This window comes from Panthera pardus, unplaced genomic scaffold, assembly GCF_024362965.1.
Source record: "Panthera pardus isolate Hobbes unplaced genomic scaffold, ASM2436296v1 HiC_scaffold_18, whole genome shotgun sequence".
NCBI classification, from domain to species: Eukaryota; Metazoa; Chordata; class Mammalia; order Carnivora; family Felidae; genus Panthera; species Panthera pardus.
This window is the reverse complement of record NW_026526743.1, coordinates 8,346,501-8,366,620: the sequence shown is the minus strand read 5'-3', so window position 1 is coordinate 8,366,620 and position 20,120 is coordinate 8,346,501. Positions and strand designations below refer to the sequence as shown.

The following is a 20,120-nucleotide window of genomic DNA, read 5'->3' as shown; positions in this document are numbered from 1 at the left end:
GAGTGAACAAAGACCCTCATTTTAAATATACGCTTTAGGAAACACAAGAGACTGCATATAAGAAAGTAACTGGAAAGGTAGATTTACAAAAGTATTTCATTGAACATCAAATGTGAATCATGTTACAGAAATCAGGTAGAAAGGAGTATATCAGTCATTTCATTCAGACATTGCTTCAAAATACTTATAACGAATAATACAGAGTTAGACACTTAGAAAACATATATGCTATTCAGGTCCTAAAGATCTAGTGGATCGGTTTTTGCATAGGTATAATTAATTTCAAATTGTGCCTTGTTTTTTTTTTTTACTTACATTGACCCTCTTTGGGTTTTGTGACTAGCAAATATTCATGTATTTCTACTCTCAAATCACTACAGATTATTCATTTATTCCTAGTGGGTGTGTGAAACCATGTAGCTGACTGTTGTTGCATCAAAGGTATGAGATGCCCTTCTTCATTGTGCAGGACTCAGGCATATCAAATTTTCTATGGAAGATAAAGGACAATATGATGTACAACATCTGAAACAAATCTAAATGGAGATGCTGTTTTTGGTTATACCACTGATGTAAGTTGTCATGAGACAGGTGTTGAGAACACCATTGTCCATTTATTAACTCTAAACACTTCCTGAATATTAGAAAGAAAATGTTTTACATTAAGGTCTTAAAGGCAAAAGAGGTGGCAGTCCAGTGCACTGATAGATCTTTATAACAGCAATAGTCAGAGCACATGAGTTGATGTGGCTGCATTGAAGACATCTTCACAGATGGCAGCCAGAGCCTAGCTAACTCTTCCCCCAAATGGCATAAATTGTACATCCACATCTCTCAACAATTACGTCCTGCCTGATATTTATGGAAATCACTACTCCCATGTCATTGTGCCAACACATGAATGCTTTTTTACCACTTGTATTCTATATTTTGAATGATTTGTTGAGTCGAGTGGATTTGAAATGCATAAATTGGTCTGTGTGAACTTAATATATTTTAATTAATAAAACATAATTGTTCTTAATGTGTTAACATGGATGTGTAATGAATGAAGTGTGATCCAACCAGCAATGTTACCACATCCTCTTGTATTTAAGGCTGTAGGTAACTGATGGAATCTATAACTCTTTTCCTAACACAACGGCATAACATACCCAGTAATCCGTTTTCTCCGCGGCCTTAGGATTTACATAATGTGCCATTATTTTTCCTCTCATTTATCCGTGATACCATTTTCTCCTCCTTGAGAATACTGTAATATTATTATGGATATATTATGGAGTCTAGAGGGGTACTGCTGACCTTTTACCTAAGGTCCCCCGTGAAACGCTATTTGGCATTCATTTTGCACAGCCAGTCCATTTGTTTTTAAGTTTATTTATTGTGAGACAGAGCATAAGCATGGGAGGGGCGAAGTAGTGGGGAGAGAATCCCAAGCAACTCTGCTGTCAGCACACAGCCAGACACAAGCTTCAGACCCATTAACTGTGGGATCAAGAGCCACATGCTTAACCTGCTGAGGCATCCAGGTGCCCCTAGCCAGGAGTTTTACAGGGTCTTGACTGACACCAGCCCCTCTCACTAGTACATTCCCTAGACAACACCCTACAGACTCACAAGATAATGTAACTTTTGATAAGACAGTTTTAATCTGCCCCTGTGACCAACCGGGTCTGCTTTCTCCCAGTGCTTTCCCCTCTGTGTCCCCTACAGAAGGCACAAAGCATGCTTAAACCTGCTTTAGTTTGGCAAAATGTGGACTTAGCTGGGGCTCTAAAGCATGCCATCATGGCAGCTAAGACAGCTAGCTGCCAGTCATTGGGGGGTGGGTGTTGTTTTCATGTGCATATGAAGCAAACATGCACATATGCTAGTACTGGGTGTGTAATAGATACCCCATAAGTAGGAGAAACAAATTCCAATAGTAGTGATAATGTAGCCCCAGATGAGACATAGAAAATATACAAGGTAAAGAATTAGCATAGTGGATTCTGCGTGTGGAGGAAACACCTGTCCCAGGTTGCACAACTGAGAATGCATATAGAAACATAACTTCTACTTGTTTTATTTCCCAGTTGTCTCCATATCTCCACTGCTGTGTTTGTTCATCTTTGGTGCCAGATTTGTAGACATCACAAACATTCTTCTGTGCCTGTGTTGTGGTGAGAGTGTCCTCACTAGCTGCTTAGTTGAGATGAGAGATGTAAGACCGTGGGTATTCAGACCTGTAGCGCTGGGATGCAGGGTGGGAATATAAGTAAAACATGATGAAGCCATCATCCTCAGAGAGAAAGATAAGCCTTATGAAAATAAAATATGAAGGACTCTTTCTAATGCAGGGAAATACCTGGAGGTGGCTCCCTTTAGTCACCCAGGGTCCTAGGCAGCTCTTGGTGATGTCATCGGATGAATAAGTGTCATGGAGATAAGGAATTGGCAAATATTCTGGGTTTCTGAAGATTGGGGATGTCCTCCTTTGTGATTCTTCATGATGACACTGAATTCCTTTCTCTTACTGAGGCCCAGAAGCTGTCAGATGACAATGATTACTAGTTTGCCTAGGTGTAGATCAGAGGCAGTGGATGGAGGAGGGGTATTAGATGATGCAAACGTTTTGGGCATAGCCTTAAAATGTCACATGGCAGAGTAGGTTTTGGAGATGAAGAAGACTTCTGGACACTGTAATGGGATCAGCAGGATGTGTGCTGTGGTTGTTCAAGCACTAATATCTCAAGATATAACTCCAGTGAAAGTGAGATCCAATGTAGATGGGTGACCTTTCAGGAAAGACAATTCATTGTTGTGAGGGATATTCTTGTCATCAGTCAGCCTCAAGATGAGTATAGTCCTGTACTCTTCCTCTGTCCATGGCCCAGATTTGTTGGAGCACCAGTTCAACAGTGACAGGCAGTGAGCTTTTCTGATTCCAACAGTCCAGCACAAGTGTTCACTGACTCCTGAATGAATAAAGAAGTATTGGTGTGTATGGGAATGTTAGTGGGCATAAAAAGGTATGAAACCTTGCCATTTTTTAACACTTATTTATTTTTGAGAGACAGAGAATATGAGTAGGGGAGGGGGAGAGAGAGAGACACAATCCAAAGCAAGTTCCAGGCTCTGAGCTGTTTGTTAGCACAGAGCCCAACACGGGGCTCGAACTCATGAAGTGCGAAACCATGACCTGAGCTGAAGTCAGAAGCTCAACCAACTGAGCCACCCAGGCACCCCTGAAATCTTCCCTTTTGTATGAATGGGTGGTGTTAGAGAGTGTTAGGCTAAGTGAAAAGAGTCAGAGAAAGACAAATCCCATATGATTTCACTCATATGTGGAAATCAAGAAACAAAACAAGTGAGCAAAGGGAAAGAAAAATAACAAAAGGGAGAAGCTAACCAAGAAAAAGACACTTAACTATAGAGAGCAAACTGATGGTTACCAGAGTGGAGATGGGTAGGCAGATGGGTTAAATAAGTGATGGGGAATAATGAGGTCCCTTGTGAGTTGAGACCTGGGTGTTCTATGGAATTATTGAGTCAGTATATTGTCCACAGGAAACTAATGTTACACTGTATGTTAACTACCTGGAAGTTAAAGAAAAACCTCTGGGAAGTGTTTTGTTGTTTACTGATTGAGGAACCTTTTCCTCGTAGGTTAACTGACTGCAGCAAGTGCACAGAATATAACTTGGTAAACGAATGGAAACATTAATCTTTTCTCCCTACCTGGTTCTTCCAGATCTCAGAAACACTCGGTGCCTATTCTTATATGTTTATTCCAATACATGTGTTTGCATAATTTCAATAAGAATCTTTCCTCCGTATGACAAGACACAGTTGGAAACACTGTTAGGTAACCAAGACTTTGACTAGAATGTCATAGCTGAGAAAGACCGAAATCGATTCAGAAATGAGGAGACAGCTATAAGGATCTCTGATGAACTTAATGGAACCAATAAGGCTCTCTTGGAGGTATGAGCATGATTCCTTGCTTACAGAGTCCCTGGAAGCCTTCTCAGGTGAATCAAGAACTGTATTCCCTAATAGATTCAATAATCTTGGGATGTTTTGGAGACCTCAAGAATATAGGAATTCACCCAAAACTATAAGTGTTGCAGGCAACACCTGATGGCAAGTATTTGGCTTCATCTCTGCCCTTGAGAGGCTATTAAAAGTTTAATCTAGTGACATCTTATGAAAAATTCCAGCAAAGCTTGTTTTAAAGAGTCTTTCAGTCAAACCTCTATTGTGATTGCACTTATGTAAATAAGGAGGTCGATTTTTTTTTCTCCAAATACACTGAGTTTGCAATCCCATTACTGTTAATTTGGCTCTACTTGGTAAACTGAGGATGATTATAGACAAAAATGTTTCAATAACATATCTTTGTAGATTTAGACTTTAATAATATTAATCATAAATTGTACCAGATCCTGATTTCTTCTTGTGTCCTCCAATGCCTGGCTACAAATCCTGAGAAGAACGTTTTTATTAAATCGGTGTTGAATTTGAGAGAGAGAGAGAGAGAGAGAGAGAGAGAGAGAGAGAAAGGGCGCACAAGTGAGGGAGGGGCAGAGAGAGCAAGAGGGAGAATCCCAAGCAGTCTCCCTGCTGTCCGTCAGGGCAAAGCCCAAAGCTGGCTCAATCCCAGCAACTGTGCAGTGATGACTCAAGCCAAAATCAAGATTCGGGCGTTTAATGGACTCGGACACCCATGCGCCCACCACCCCCCTAAAGTAACATTTTGAATTTTCTCCTACCTTTCTGTCTTGGAATCATTTGAGAACAAAACTGCCTTCTGTCCTGAAGCTCTGGAAACTTCAGATAAGGACTTGATGGAAAGAAATCGTCATAATAGCTCATGTATAGAGAATCTTTGTGCTGTGGCTGTATGGGCCACTGAAAAGATTACCAGAGGCATTCAAACTATAAACCAGGAAGATCCTTCGGGTTGCTCCTACTTGCCCTCACTGTATCTGAAGATGATTCAAGTCTGACATCTAGACATCTGTGCCTCTGGCTACCCTGAGAATTCAGGAACTGGCTTAAGAGTTGATGTCATCATGAAGCATGGTTGTCTTCTTTGGTTTTCATAGAAATGGCGCATTGAATAACATTACATGAACCACAGGGCTGACTTTGAAAAGGCACCTTCATTGTGGCTTCCTAAAATGAGTTTGACTAAACAGATCTATCGTCAGGACTAAAATGCTAGATGAGTGACACGAAACAATGTAGGCCAATTTTAATATGTGCAGCTTCCAGGGAAGTTTCATATGGGGGAATGGAAGGGGTTTAGGACAGCCTTTCCAGTCCCCTCACCCCCAGGATGGCCACTTTGTCATGCAGATACTTTGACATGAAGGTACTTGAGAACCTGCTGGTTCAGGAGAAGCTTTTCCCCCTTAACCACCCAGAAGAGTCTAAATTGGGGAGTCTTCCCAGAAAAAGAGTTATTAACAGAGCCAAAGTTACCTCAGTGACCCATCTGTAAGGTGGGACAAACATCTAATTACCCAGTATGTGCTCTTCTGAATGCCCTGTGAAGTGCATTGCTTTCCTCTGAAGCCTCAGGCCCCTACCCCTTTTTCCTTAGTTCACCATAATATTTGGACCTCATCTTGCAAGACAGTCTTTGGATTTTCCATGTTTGTGTGGATTTCCTGTACATATGTGTATTAAATTTGATTTTCTCCTGTCAATCTGTCTCATGTCCATTGGATTTCTCATCCAGCTAGAAGGACCTTTGGGGAGACAAGAATTCTTGTTCTCTGACAGAGGGTTTGACTTTAATGCCTCATTTCCAGTCATTCCATTTCACGTGTAAAAAAGATGCTGGGGCAGTAGAAAGTACTTCCACAGGAGTTCATATTTTTGAGCACAGTGTTTGTCACTATTTCAGCAGATTCCTTATTTATTATCAGTGTGGACACTAGCTTGTCAGTGTTTTCCTTAAAAGCTTCTAAGGAGCACTCAAAATATGTATCCCGCTCAATTTGTCTGGCCGATTAGATGGCTCTCTGAAGGTGGGTGATTAAGTACACAGATTAAATGTTTAAAGGGACCTCACTTAAGCCACTTGAGCATTGAAATCATCCTTAGGATCATTTTCTATTTATTTAGGTTTTTGCAAACATGTCCTCAGTGTGTGTTAAACACGAGTCCCACCAGATTGTTGGAAGGTGGTTCTCCATCCTTTTTCCTCATTGTGATGGTTTATTCTGATTCCTAGTGGGATTAGATGCTCAGCACTACTTAAGGAGTTTCATCTATAAAAGATCTTGCTTCCTCAGGCATCAGCTGGAGTTTGTTCGTTGTATTTTGTGTCTTGGTTTTCTCTGGACTTAGCCTGCCTAAATTCACAGCGTTACGAATGTTAAAGGACTCATTCATCTGTTCTTCCTGTGAGAGTGCAACGAAATTATTTGTGTTGTGAATGGGAATCCTTGTGAGATGGCTTTTGGGTGCTGTTGACTCTGCCCCTAATGATGGAGCCAATGTCCTTAGTCTTTGGATTCATTCAGAATCTCATCTACAGAATGTATCAAGCATTTACATTGGAAACACTGTGAAGAAGTTTAAGTTTCTAAGATGAAGAGTCATTTCTGCCACAGACCTGCAATCTCTGGTTTCCTGACCATAAAGTTTATTATGGTCGTGCAGTATTACCAGCAAATGTGTCTTTCTTTTTGTAGAGTCCCAGTTGAACACCATTGATTGTGTAACATGTAGCCTCACAGGCTGCATGTGGGGAGCCAAATCAGCAACACTTGCCCATTGCTAGCCAAGAAGCAACTGAAACATCACACACAGAGAACCAGAACCAGAGAGCATCTCAGATGCTGAAACCTGCGATAAACAGAAGAGGGCCAGTACTGAGGAAAATGAGTTGATGATGAAACACCAACCAAGTAATTAAGAAAGTTCTTTACCAAGAGGGTCCTTCCAGCCAGACCCCTTATTTCTCACTCCAAAATGAAAGCACCATAGTCAAGAGACATTTCATTTTTCCTTCATAGTCTTCTCAAGGTAACTTTTTGATATGCTCAGTCATTTTAAGCTAACCTTTTGTGGGGCAGCTGGGTGGCTCAGTCAGTTAAGAGTCTGACTCTTCGTTTCATCTCTGGTCGTGATCTCACAGTTTCATGCATTTGAGCCCCAGTTGGGCTCAGCACTGGCAGCACAGAACCTGCTTAGGATTCTCTCTCTCCCTCTCAATCCCTCCCCAACTTGCACTGTCTCTGTCTCTCTCAAAATAAAGAAATAAACTTAAAAAATGATAAAAATAAAAACAAACTACCCTTTGTATGTGTGTTGTGAGTGTTTGTGTGTTAGTGTGTTCATGACAACCTAATTCTAAATTTTTTTGTGTGCCTTTAATATAGAACAATTGTTTTGACATGAATTTTCCTGATGTATATATTTTTAGGGTGAAAACAGATGCATAAAGTTTGGGACAGGTGACATTTGTGATGTGTCTATATCACAACAAATGTAGAAGGGTCACAAATATTAGCGTCCTAAAAACTCCTTGCATTATAAATGCATTACTTCTGGTTCTTGATAAAACGGGATATACTTAAAAAACAATGTATATAGAGTGTGTCGGCATTTCATAGTAAGTTTTCGTGAGTCCATGTTTAATACCAAATATTGTTTAGGTTGGTGACTTCTCTTCAGGCCAATACTGTTCAGATGGTATAAATTTGTAAAAGAATTTTTTGAAACTGATCATTCTTCATTCAAGAGCAAAGCACATACATGCTTGTGTAGAGCTCAGAGGTGCAATACATTTCTCTTGAATATTTGGGAAAACATGAAGTCTTTTCAAGAACATCTGAGAAACAGAATAATCCTAGCCTGCTGACACTAAGGAAAAAATCAAACTTTCCTGAAACTCTGATTTCGTTTCTTAGCAATTTCTTTTGCTTAGAGAGCTCAAGGACATCATTTGGTTGAGGATCACTGAGAAACTGGATGTCCTAGATTGCACACCCGCGAGGCCGTGTTAGCAGATGTTACTTGATAACTTCTGCTGCCGTTTTACCTGATACCCCAGAGGTGTATTCCATCTCAAAAGACTTTGAGTTACAAAAATATCTGTCTTCTTTTTCTGAAAGGTTTTAAAGGTGCATCTGGTAGCTCAATCTGTAGGGTAGTGCTGATTAACTGCTTGTAAGCTAGTGAGTTTACATTGCTATCTTTTGAGCCTAAGCTACATAATCCTTGACTGGCACAGCTGTGGCTGGGGGCAATATGACCTGTGGTGTGCATTCTCTGCTCAGGTCCTGGTCTCTGGGTGGTGAGTCCAAGCCACATATTGGGCCTCTACTTAAACACACACACACACACACACACACACACACACACACACACACACACACACAAATTCTCTTGGGCCTACAGTGTATCAGTTGCCATTAGCCCAAAAAACCTTCATGCCAGAGTTACTCATTTGGGGCGACCTATCCTCGTCCCCTAGGGAACATTGCTTTAAGGTATTCTCTGCATACAGAGCTGTGTATCATGTTAGATAAATTCTAGGTCAGATAACCTTGGTAAAAGCTTGTTTTCCATTTACTGGCTGTTTGGCAACATACTGTCATAAAAGTGAAAGGAATTACATATTTGGTCTCAAATTATTTTGGTGTTTATTGTTTTGCATTAACTTATAAAGAATTGTTACAAGGCTATCTAGTGACTAGTTAATGTTTAAATGGATTGTTGTCATAATTCAGATTTCAGTAGAACTTGTACTTGCCATAAAAAGCATTCGATTCAAATTCCTCGAGTAATTGTTTTTTTTAGGAAATAATTTCCGAGAATTGTCCTCTCTCCTCTATCTACTGAGGGCAATGCTGGACTGGAAATTTGAGAATCTCCAACAGAACTCATATTCCTATTTTTAGAATAAATGGGTTTTGTTCTATCCAAACCATACTTGGTCACCAGTTTGGAGCAAAGAAGGAGCCCTGGGATGTAAAGACAAAGTGTTTTACATCCAGGTAGGTGGGAATGAATCAGCAGATGACACAGGTTCAGTCCAAAGGTGAAGGAGGAGACTGCACCTTGCCATGTGGTTTGAATGGAAATGATTTCGAGAAGCTTCAGTTCATTGATCTTACTGAAACCAGCAGACAATCCTAACACTCACCAAGCTTTTACATCCTGTGACATTCTCGTTCTTCTCCCCTGCTCGTCCATCATATTCAAAGTGAGGGGCAAAGAACTTTCCATAACCAGTGAGGGCCTGCAGGATCTCTCTACTTTTCTATGGCTCTTGGGGGTCTGGGGAAATTTGTGCAATTTTCTGAGGAACTCGACATTAAGCCATTTTCTAAGTTCCATTTTGCTCTCATGACAGAAGTCACTTCTTACCATATTTCTTAACAAGTAGGATATTCTAGTTTTATTTATATGAAGTTCCTCTGACTGTGTTCTACATATATTACTCAGCATATTTAACATCTTAGTGTTTCTCTATGCAGAAATTTCTTACTGTTGTTGCTGTTGCTTGCAAAGGATGAATAACACCCTTGGCATTTTGTGTAAAAGTGACATTATCTCTTAATAAAAAACTCTCTAATGTCCTTTAAAGACTTACCATAAAATTTTTCTTACTGCCCTTTTTCTTTACTTCCAACTTCGGTCTCAGTTATTACAACCCATTGCTCGGTAATAATGCATTGTCTGAGAAATTTATTTCTTTAATGTTTCTTTGTTTTAAGAGAGAGGACAGGGAGGGGTAGACGGAGTAGGGGAGAGAGAATTCCAAGGAGACTCCTGGCTCTCAGCAAAGAGCCTGCTGTGGGGCTTAATCCCTGGAACCGCGAAGTCATCTCCTGAGCAGAAACCAAGAGTTCGACACTTTACCTGCTGAGCCACCCAGGCTGTCCATTCTGAGCAATTCCTGTCACATAAAATATGCTAGTGCATCAAATGCATGGGCTTTTTGAGTGTACAGTCTCAGTTTATACTTATATGAAAGGATCCTTTTAAAATCATATGTTTTATTCAGATTTTTTCTTATAACTCCTCTTATTCTTGTTTTGCGTTTCACTAAAAAAGCTTCCTTTTTTGTGAATGGAAAATAGCTTTATTTTAAAATATCTTTTTTTTCCTCCAAGTTTTTATTTAAAAAGTTACAGTACATATAGTATAGTATTGGTTTCATGCGTTGAATTCAGTGGTTCCTCACTTACACACCCAGTGCTCATTACAGGTCCTTTCCTTAATGTGTATCATCCATATGGCCCAGCCTGCTACCACCTCCCTTCCAGGACCCCTCAGTTTCTTTTCTATACTTCAGAGTCTTTTTAGATTTGCCTCTTTCTCTGTTCTTATTGTATTTTACTTTTCTTTTCCTTCCCCTATGCTCATCTGTTTTGTTTCCGAAATTCCACATATGAGGGAATTCATTTGTCTTTCTCTGGATGACTGAATTTACTTATCCTAATACACTCTAGTTCCACCCACACCATTGCAGATGGTAAGATGTCCTTCTTTTGGATGGCTGCATAATATTCCATTGTGTATATATACCACATCTTCTTTATCCAACCAACCCTCCATGGACATTTGGACTCTTTCCATAATTTCGCTATGTTGATAGGGCTGCTATAATAAATATGGGGGTGCATGTGCCCCTTCGAATCTGTATTTTTTTTCTAATCTGTATTTTTGTATTCTTTGGATACATCCTAGCAGTATAATGGCTGTGTCGTAGGGGGGTTCTATTTTTCCCTTTTTGAGGAAACTCCGTATTGTCTTCCAAATTAGCAGTACCAGAATGCATTCATACCAACAGTGAATGAGGGTGCCCCTTTCTTGGCATTTTCACCAACATCTGTTGTTTCCTGAATTCTTAATTTTAGCCATTCTGACAGGTGTGAGTTGGCAGCTCACTGTGGTTTTGACTTGTATTTCCTTGATGATGAGGGATGTTGAGCATCTTTTCATATGTCTGTTGGCCATCTGGATGGGTTCTTTGGAAAAATGTCTACTCGTGTCTTCTCATTTCTTACCTGCGTTATTTATTTTTGGAGTGTTGGTTTTGATAACCTGTGTATAGGCTTGGTTTACTAGCCCACTATCTGAGATGTCATTTCCAAATATCTTTTCTAATCTCTAGGTTGTCTTTCAGTTTTGCTGATTATTTCTTTCGCTGTGCAGACGCTTTTTATCTTGATGAGGTCATAATACTTCATTTTTGCTTTTGTTTTTCTTGCCTTTGCCAACATGTCTAGTAAGAAGTTTTTGTGGCCGAGGTCAAAGAGGTTGTTCCCTGTGTCCTCCTGTAAGATTTTGATGGTTTCCTGTGTCACATTTAGGTCTTTCATTTGTATTGAATTTATTTTTGTGTATGGTATAAGAAAGGGGTCCAGTTTCTTTGCTTTTTAAGTTTAATTGTTTATTTTGAGAGAGAGGGAGCATAAGCAGGGGAGCGGTGAGAGGGAGGGGAAGTGAGAAGGAGAGAGAGAAGATCCCAAAAGGGATCATCCACACCAACAGCACAGAGCCTGACACAAAGCCACAACCCACGAATGACGAGATCATGACCTGAGCTGAAATCCAGACTCAGATGCCCAACCAACAGAGCCAATCAGGTACCCCAGAAGATGGTCTACTTTCATTTTTCTGCATGTCACTGTCGTTTTCCCAACACCAATTGTTGAAGACACTGTCTTCTTTCCTTGAATATTCTTTCCTGCATTGTCAAAGATTTGTTGACCATATAGCCGTGGGTCCCCTTCTGGGTTTTCTATTCTGTTCCATTGATCTACTTGTCTGTTTCTGTGCCAATACCATACTGTCTTGCTGATTACAGCTTTGTAACATAGCTTGAAGTCCAGACTTTTGGGTCTTCCTGCTTTTCTTTGCTTTTTCAACAACACTTTGGCTATTTATGTTTTCTTCTGGTTCCATACACATTTAGAATGGTTTCTTTCAGCTCTGAAAAAAAATATCAGTGTTGTTTTCCTAGGGATTGCATTGAGTGCATACATTGCTTTGCAGAGTATAGACGTTTGAAGAATATTTGTTCTTCCAAGCCATGAGCATGTAATGCTTTTCTATTTCTTTGTGTCATTTTCAGCTTCATTCAGAAGTTTTCTATAGTTTTTAGAGTACAAATATTTTACCTCTTTAGTTAACTTTATTCCTAGGTTTCATGTGGTTTTTGTGGCAATTATAAATAGAATTGATCTCTTTCTTTATTTTTAAATTCTTTTTTTAATTTACATCCAGGTTAGTTAGCATATAGTGTTCTAATGATTTGAGGAGTAGATTCCAGTGATTCATCCGCTATGATAAACCCAGTTCTCCTCCCAGCAAGTGTCCTCCATAATGCTCACTATCCATTTTGCCCATGCCCACATTGCAACCCCTCCAGCAATCCTCAATTTGTTCTCTGCATGTAAGAGTCTCTTATGTTTTTCCCCCTCCTTGTTTTGATATTATTTTTGCTTCCCTTCCCTGATGTTTGTCTGTTTCGTATCTTAAATGCCTCCTATGAGTGAAGTCATATGATATTTGCCTTTCTCTGACCGGCAAATTTTGCTGAGCATAATACCCTCCAGTTCTGTCCTTGTAGTTGCAGATGGCAAGATTTCATTCTTTGTGATTGCTGAATAATACTCCATTGTGTGTGTGTGTGTGTGTGTGTGTGTGCGCGCACACACACACCCCACATCTTATTTATCCATTCATCCGTCAATGGACATTTGGGCTCTGGAATAGATTTCTTGGTTTCTCCTTCTCCTGCTTCATGACTAGTGTATAGTTATGCAAATGATTTCTGTGTTTTGACTTTATATCTTACAACTTTGATGAATTCATGTATCTGTTCTAACAGTTTTTTGGTGGAGTCTTTGGGGGTTTTCTACATAGAATATCATGTTTTCTGTGAAGAGTGATAGTTATACTGCTTTCACGCCAATTTGTATGCCTTGTTTTTCTTTTTGTGGTCTGATTTCTGAGGTTAGGACTTCCAGTACTATGTTGAACAAGTGGTGAGAGTGGACATCCCTGTTGTGTTCCTGACCTTAGGGGAAAAGCTTTCACATTTTCCGCAGTAAGGATGATATTAGCTGCGGGTCTTTCATACATGGCCTTTCTGATTGTTGAAGTGTGTTCCATTTATCCCTACTTTCTTCAGGGTTTTTATCAAGAAAAGATGCTATATTTTGTCAACTGCTTTCTATAAACCTTCCTTTGTAATGATAGTAGCCACTACATTAATTAATTGTATTTTTGGATTTTCACCTATTTTTGGATAACAATTTGCAACTGAGTACTTTTGAAGAGACTGTAGGGTTTTTGTTGTTGTTTATTTACTTTTGAGAGAGAGACAGAGACACAGAATCCAAAGCAGGATCCAGGCTCTGAGCTCTCAGCATGGATCCAGACGTGGATCTTAAACTCACACACTCTAACATCATGACCTGAGCTGACTTCGGACGCTTAACCAACTGAGCCACCCAGGCACCCAGAAGACTGTATTAGTTTTAATTCAAATAGGAATCAGTCATATGTCAATTGTCAATAACATTATATGTGTATTTGTTGTGTCAATATTACCCATAAATTTTCGGTATATGACTTATTCTGTTTGTTTCTTTTCATGGTAATTTGTCAAAGGTTATTTCACCCTGTGTAGCCTGTCATATGGTATTCTTGTCATCACCTATTTGTGGGTGAATTTATATTCTTTTTGTGAAGCAAACAGGTTTTTGAATTTAAGGTAATTTTTTTTCTTACCTTTGGTTGGTAATCTTATTTATGTGAGTTCTTCGTTCCAAAACCCTGGGAAATGAGTATGAGATGTTCATTTATCGAGGAGGGTTTGGTTGCTGGGTGAGCCTTCCTGGGAGTAGAGATTTTTCTCTTCTTTTGCATTATCTAAAAAATAATATTACAAATAATATTGGAGGTGAGGGCACAAGTATACACAGCAGAGTGGGAGATAGTAAAGAAGGCTGAAATAGAGGCTCTGAGGAAAATTTGACGGGCCAATCATTTGCATTTGTGTATTTGGTCAATTTGAATGTGTAGACTGTCAATGGACATCCCAGAAACGGAAGATGAGATGTGACATATTACCTTGGAGGCACAGTTTGAACCATAAAGGTGAAACTGCCTCCCCAAACTGTAAGTCCTTTCTCTCCTCTATGTAAGTCTGAATGTCAGGAAAGTATGAATGCCAACTTGGGCCACCCAGCAGGTAGAAAAGTCAGGAACTCTGTTCTCAAAAGGGAAGATCAGAGATTAACAGTGGAGCTGTGGAGAACAATTTTGTGGTGTAAGGGGTAATTTTTGACAGAATCTGAAGGGACAAGTCTCTGTTAGTCTCTTCATGCTCCATGTAGGCAGAGATACTATTGGTGATCCATAATGTGGGGCAGCTGAGCTGTGTACCCACAATACTAGGTCTGAAGTATGAAACCGGCAACTGGGAACATGAGAAGTTCCACTAGAGAGGTGGGACTGATGGTTGGCTTATGAGTTTCTACTACACAGGGTTGTCCTGGGTAGCCAGACCCCACTCCCCATCCTTCTCTGCGGTCCTGTGCATTGTGGGAAGGGCCTCATCCGGCTGCTGGAGGGCTTCACCTGCATTCTCTTTGTGAACATGTGGCAACTTTGGCAACAGGAAAGACAGAATTGGGAGAGGACATCAAAAACTCTTGGTATGAAAAGGGGGTCTGGGTGACTCAGTCAGTTGAGTATCCGTCTTTGACTCAAGCATGATTTAGCAGTTTGTGGCTTTGGGGGCTGCTTGGGGCTCTGTGCTGACAGCTCAGAGTCTGGAGCGGGCTTCAGATTCTGTGTCTCCTTGTCTATCTACCCCTAACGCACGTGCACTCTGTCTTTGTCTCTCTCAAAAATAAATGAACATTAAAAAGAAGAAGAAGAAAAACTCTGGGTGTGGTTACAACATTGTTCAGAGGGAGGACTGGTCTGGACATAGACTCTGGTGTCAGTTTATCAAAAATGTGAACTCAGGTGTGTGGGCTTGGTTGAGATGGGTTTCAAGGCTGGTGCCCTGGAGAGCTGGGATGGTGGGAAAAGGAGCACACGAATGCAGGTTTTGGCCCTGGAGGAGCTGTTGATGCCACCCATCCTTTGTGCACATGTACAACATTTGTTGGGGAAACTGTCGGTGCAGGAGGTGTGGATAGCCTTTACCAAGAGTGAAGTCTGGACAAGGGAGGGCAGAGTCACTCTGGTGTCCTAGGTGCCTGTGCAAGGGGGATGGTGAGATGCTGGGAAAGGTGTCATCCTGAGTCTTCTGCCCAAGTTGCAAGGGGGCAAGGTATTCAAGCCACGTGTGAAAAGCGATCAAAATAAAAAGGGGGACTGTGTAGGGTTAAAAGATGAACTGATGTACATTCCAGTTTTCAAGACTTCATTTGGCTCTTTGATTTGTCTATTCAAATAGGCATGGTCTTTCTGTAGGAAGTTGTGGTAAGATTTTTACAGAGACGATGTGGAAACAAAGCAAGGGCAGTGTTTGATTGGATATATCTTAAGCATTCCCCTTCTTTTTGGGAGTCCTAAATGACTGCAATTATTTGCTCATATTTTTTTCTATTCAAGTGCAATACTGAGAATTAAGTTGTGGTTTCCTTAGAGAGGCTACCAAAGCATTAGAGCCTCCTCAGGTTATGGCTTCACTATTTATTTAACAGTGGAAACACATTTGGTAGGATACTACCAGATTTATGTTTTTTGTTGTTGTTGCTGTTATTGTGTTTTTTGTTTTTCTTTTCTTTTCATTGTTTTTGTTTTTGAGAGAGAGAGAGAGAGAGAGAGAGAGAGAGTGCAAACAGGGTTAGAGCGGCAGAGGATAGAGAGAGTCTTACAAGGCACCATGCTCAGAGTGGGGCCCAACTCACGACTGGATCCCACAACCCTGAGAATATGAGCTGGGCTCCAGATTCCAATTAGTTTTCATCTGACTGAACCACTAGGGCACATTGTTTGTTTGTTTGTTTTAATCCATTTACCAGTGTGATTTAGCAAGTGTCCACCCATTGTAAGAATGGTTCTTATGGTACAACAATCCCTGTCCCAGAATCACCCAATTAAGTCACATGTATACAAAGCAAAGATCCACATTTCAATGTGTGTGTGATAACAGAAGACAGATACATTTAACCATGCAGTTGTATAAAAAAGTGTGTTTCCACATGGAGGTTTTTCTTACAATTACCTTGGGATATGAGGTGTTTCTGTGTTGCAGTAGATCCGTTTCTACCAGTGTGAAAATATCACCTTCATGTAGCATGGTTAAGGAAAGCATTTGATTAAGTTCGATGTGACAATACTTATGTAAACGTTGAACCAAGTGCAAAATATTTTAGTGTTTTTGTGTTAAACAATTACAAATGCAATTTACATACACTGTGAAACTGCATAGTAGGCAGGATCCACCTCAACCTGACAAACTGTTGTTTGAAGATCGATCTATTATTGATGTAGGTAATTAATGGAGATTTTTCTTGATTTAAATATTTTATGAGTTTATCGATTTCATTTTACTTTTAATGACATGCCAATGTGTCGTTGTTTTCTACCACTACCACAATCAATTGCATGCATTGAGGAGCTATAAAAACATAATTCTGTTGTTAATAAGCCTGAAATTCAGTGGACTTGGCTGAGCTTTCTGTGGAGGACACTCTAATGTTAAAATCAAGGCTCATGAGGCATTGGATCTACTTGGGAACCTCTACAAGAGCAGTCACTTCCAGGACCATTCAGGTTGTTGGCAGAATCCATTTTTTGTTACCATGGTTTCCACATGATCTCCATGGGCACACCTTGTGCGTGGTATGTCCAAAGAAGAGAAAAAGTGTTGAGTCTCACTGTTTACTCAAGATTTCAACTGTGGTCCTTCATTGTCTATTCAGTTGAAAGGCTTACTGGGTGTTTTATAGAAGTAAGGTTTTTGCCTCATGGGCTGAAATTGGAAACCATTCACAATTGTGAATCAAGTGCAAATCAGAGAATTAATGGGTAGAATGAATTCATGACATACAATGGACCCTGCAATTGTCATCTCCCCCAGCTCCACCCCTCTCCTCCTTTCTGTCCCACATTGTGACCTCAATCTCTCCACTCCTGGAGCCTATAGATATCCATGAACCCTGACTTTTCTCTGCAAATGACACTTCTAGTCTGCATTGCTCTTCTCAGTCCATCAGATGCATTTTTTAATTTGGCTATGTTTATTTAATTTTGAGAAAGTTTGAGCAGAGGAGGGGCAGAGAGTGAGGGGGACAGAGGATCTGAAGTGGGCTCAGCCCTGACGTGGGGTTCAAACCCATGAACCGTTAGATCAAAACCTGAGCCGATGTTGGACACTCCACCTACTGAGGCACCCCGGCACCTATATTTCTTTCTCATCTAAAAAAGAAAATAACATGTTCATTTGCTTTGGAGAAAGCGTGAGCAAGGGACAGGCAAAAGGAGAGAGCGGCAGGGGATCCGAAGCTGGCTCTGCATGACAGCAGCAAGCCCTATGCCATCAGGTGTATTTAGACCTCTAAACCAACAAAGCACGTTTCACGTGATCCCAGAGCCCTCATCCCGAATTTCCTCCCCTTCCACTGCCCCTTAATACTCCATCTCCATTCTTTCCTCCCTCCCCATTCCAATACGTCAGCCCACTTCTTGTGTATTTTATGTCCACAGCTCTCGTATACCAGCCAACATTTATCAGGAGTCCTTAGTTTCCTCATGACCCTGCACTTATTATCCCCAACCCTATACTTCCTGACTCTTTCTCATGATCCCTCTAGCCTCCTGATGCCCACCGTTCTCCCAGCTCTCAAGGTCACCATTCACCCATGCTAACTCCCTGTGCCCATGATGTTTCCTAGGCATCATCTTTTCTTTCCACTCTTTCTCTGGTTGAGCACTGAATTCTCTCCGGACTCCATTCACAGGCAACTACCTCCTTTCCATCCATATGTTCTTTAACCCTTCATAGGCAGAAAACGTTTGTATGCTCTCAACCCAACCTTGCCACTTCACTCCCTTTAGCCAATTAATTTGTCATCCATTATCCCCCTCCTTCCTAGGATTTCTTTTACCCTCTCATTCTCTCCACCCATATAGCCCAGCCTTACTGTCCCTTACACTCCACTCCCAACCTCAAACTGGTAGTGCACCTTAACCCCTCAGTCATATTTCACAACTTAGTGCCTTTTAGCCTTAGTGTGGGTTACATAGCGTGCGTCAAATAAATATGCCCGAGTGCTAACCCTCAGTACCTGTAATAGTACCCTTATCGGGCAGTAAGCTCTTGGCTTTACATTAAAATGAGGTCATGCTAGATATGGGTCAATTTTACTCCAATGTCTGGTATCCTTATAAGAAAAGAAAAATGAAGACACACACAGAACAAGGTGTGATGATGAAGGCAATGGTGGAGTGAGATACATCGACAAGCCAAGCCAGGCCAGGGACAGCTGGCAGTCCCCAGGAGTTAGAAAGAGCCAAGTCTCACTTCTTGAGGTACAGTGTGGCCCTGCCAACTGCTCGCTTCAGACTTCAAGAACATCCAGAACTGTGAGACAGTAATTCCTCAGTGTGCTTAGACTAAGAGACCAATGCAGCATTGCTCATTTTAGCCAGCCCATATTGTATATATGCAGCATATTATCTACACACTGACTATGGACACAAGTTATTTTCATGTCTTGGTTATTACGAATAATGGGGCATGTTGCTTAGTTTTTACATATTTGTGAGTTTTCTAGTTTTGTCGTTTTACCTGACTCTAGTTTCATGCCATTGTGGTTGAAAAGCTGCTTGATGGGATTTCACTCATAAGTTTATTAAGACTTGCTTTGTGTGCCAACATATAATCTATACTGGAGAATGTTCTGTGTCCGTGTGAGAAGAATGTGTTTTCTGTTGCTGTTGGATGCAATGTTGTAGGTCCGTCTGCTGAATGTCCTTGAAGTCCGATGTTTCCATCTTGATGTTGTGTCTGAATACTCAATCCATTATTGAAAGTGCAGTGCTGAAGTCCTGCTGTATACATATACAGGTGCTTTTATGCGGGGGGGGGCGGGGGATAAATATTTATACAAGTTCTATCCTTTGGTGGAATTCATTCCTTTATTTTTGGAGTTTTGTTCTTAGCAAAAGCTGCTTGTATTTATTTCAAAAAACTATAAAAGTTGACTATATATCTATAAAAGAAAATTGATTTAAAAATAAGTGATGTGTATGTATCCAAATGTGACCAGATCAACACAACAATTCAATGCACAATAAGACTATTATGTAACTCGTGGAACAAAAAGCAAGACACAACTAAATGGTTTCTCAATACAAATGCTACACACATTTACAAACCTACAGCTGTAATGCAACACAAAGAAATCCTAAGTCCATGGGATAGCTACCTTTCTCCTACATTAAAGGAGTGAATGTCTTCTATGTAGTAAAGAGACATATGATGTATAAAAACCTTAGTCACATGTAATGTAATCTAAAATGTGGGACCCAAGTGGAATGTAAGATTAGCTTATGGGAAGATGTACATTTCAGAAAGAACTCAACTTGAAATAAATCTGCTATATTGACACGGTGACCCATAAAAAACCCATCATTGCAAATGTATACACAGAACTGCCCAGAAATATCAGAAATCTTACTGAGAGGTATTATGGTTGAAATAAAAAATAACTTGCTTGATGGGTTTAAAAGAGCAGATAACAATGAAATTCATATAACATGTGAGTGAAAAAAACTGCAAGATATAATAGCATGTTTGAAAAGTGAATAATCTGGGAAAGATGTATTAGCCTGTACAAGTTGGTTTTGATGAACTATTGGCTGCTTTTGCAGTAACTTACCAAGATTCTCATTGCAACAGTATTTTCCCACACACTTCAAAATCTGGAAGCAATAGTCTTTCTCACATTGTCATTTAGCGTTCTTTTTTTTTTTTTTTTTTCCCCAGCCCTCTAAAAGTAGCAATCGGTTTTTGAATATCAAGTAGCCATTTCGAGGAGTCATAAGATACGGATGTTCAGAAACATAACACAAACTACAATTCAGGCATCTGCACAAACACCACCCACACTTACGGAAAAAGGTGTTTCTTT

General features: G+C 40.3%; 1 protein-coding gene across 2 annotated transcripts in view; it reads right to left on the bottom strand.

Annotated features, from left to right (window-relative positions):
• LOC109260584 (zinc finger protein OZF-like) overlaps positions 1-20,120 on the bottom strand; it is a 153,559-nt gene that overhangs the window by 48,088 nt on the left and 85,351 nt on the right. The gene's annotated exons all lie outside the window — the stretch shown is intronic.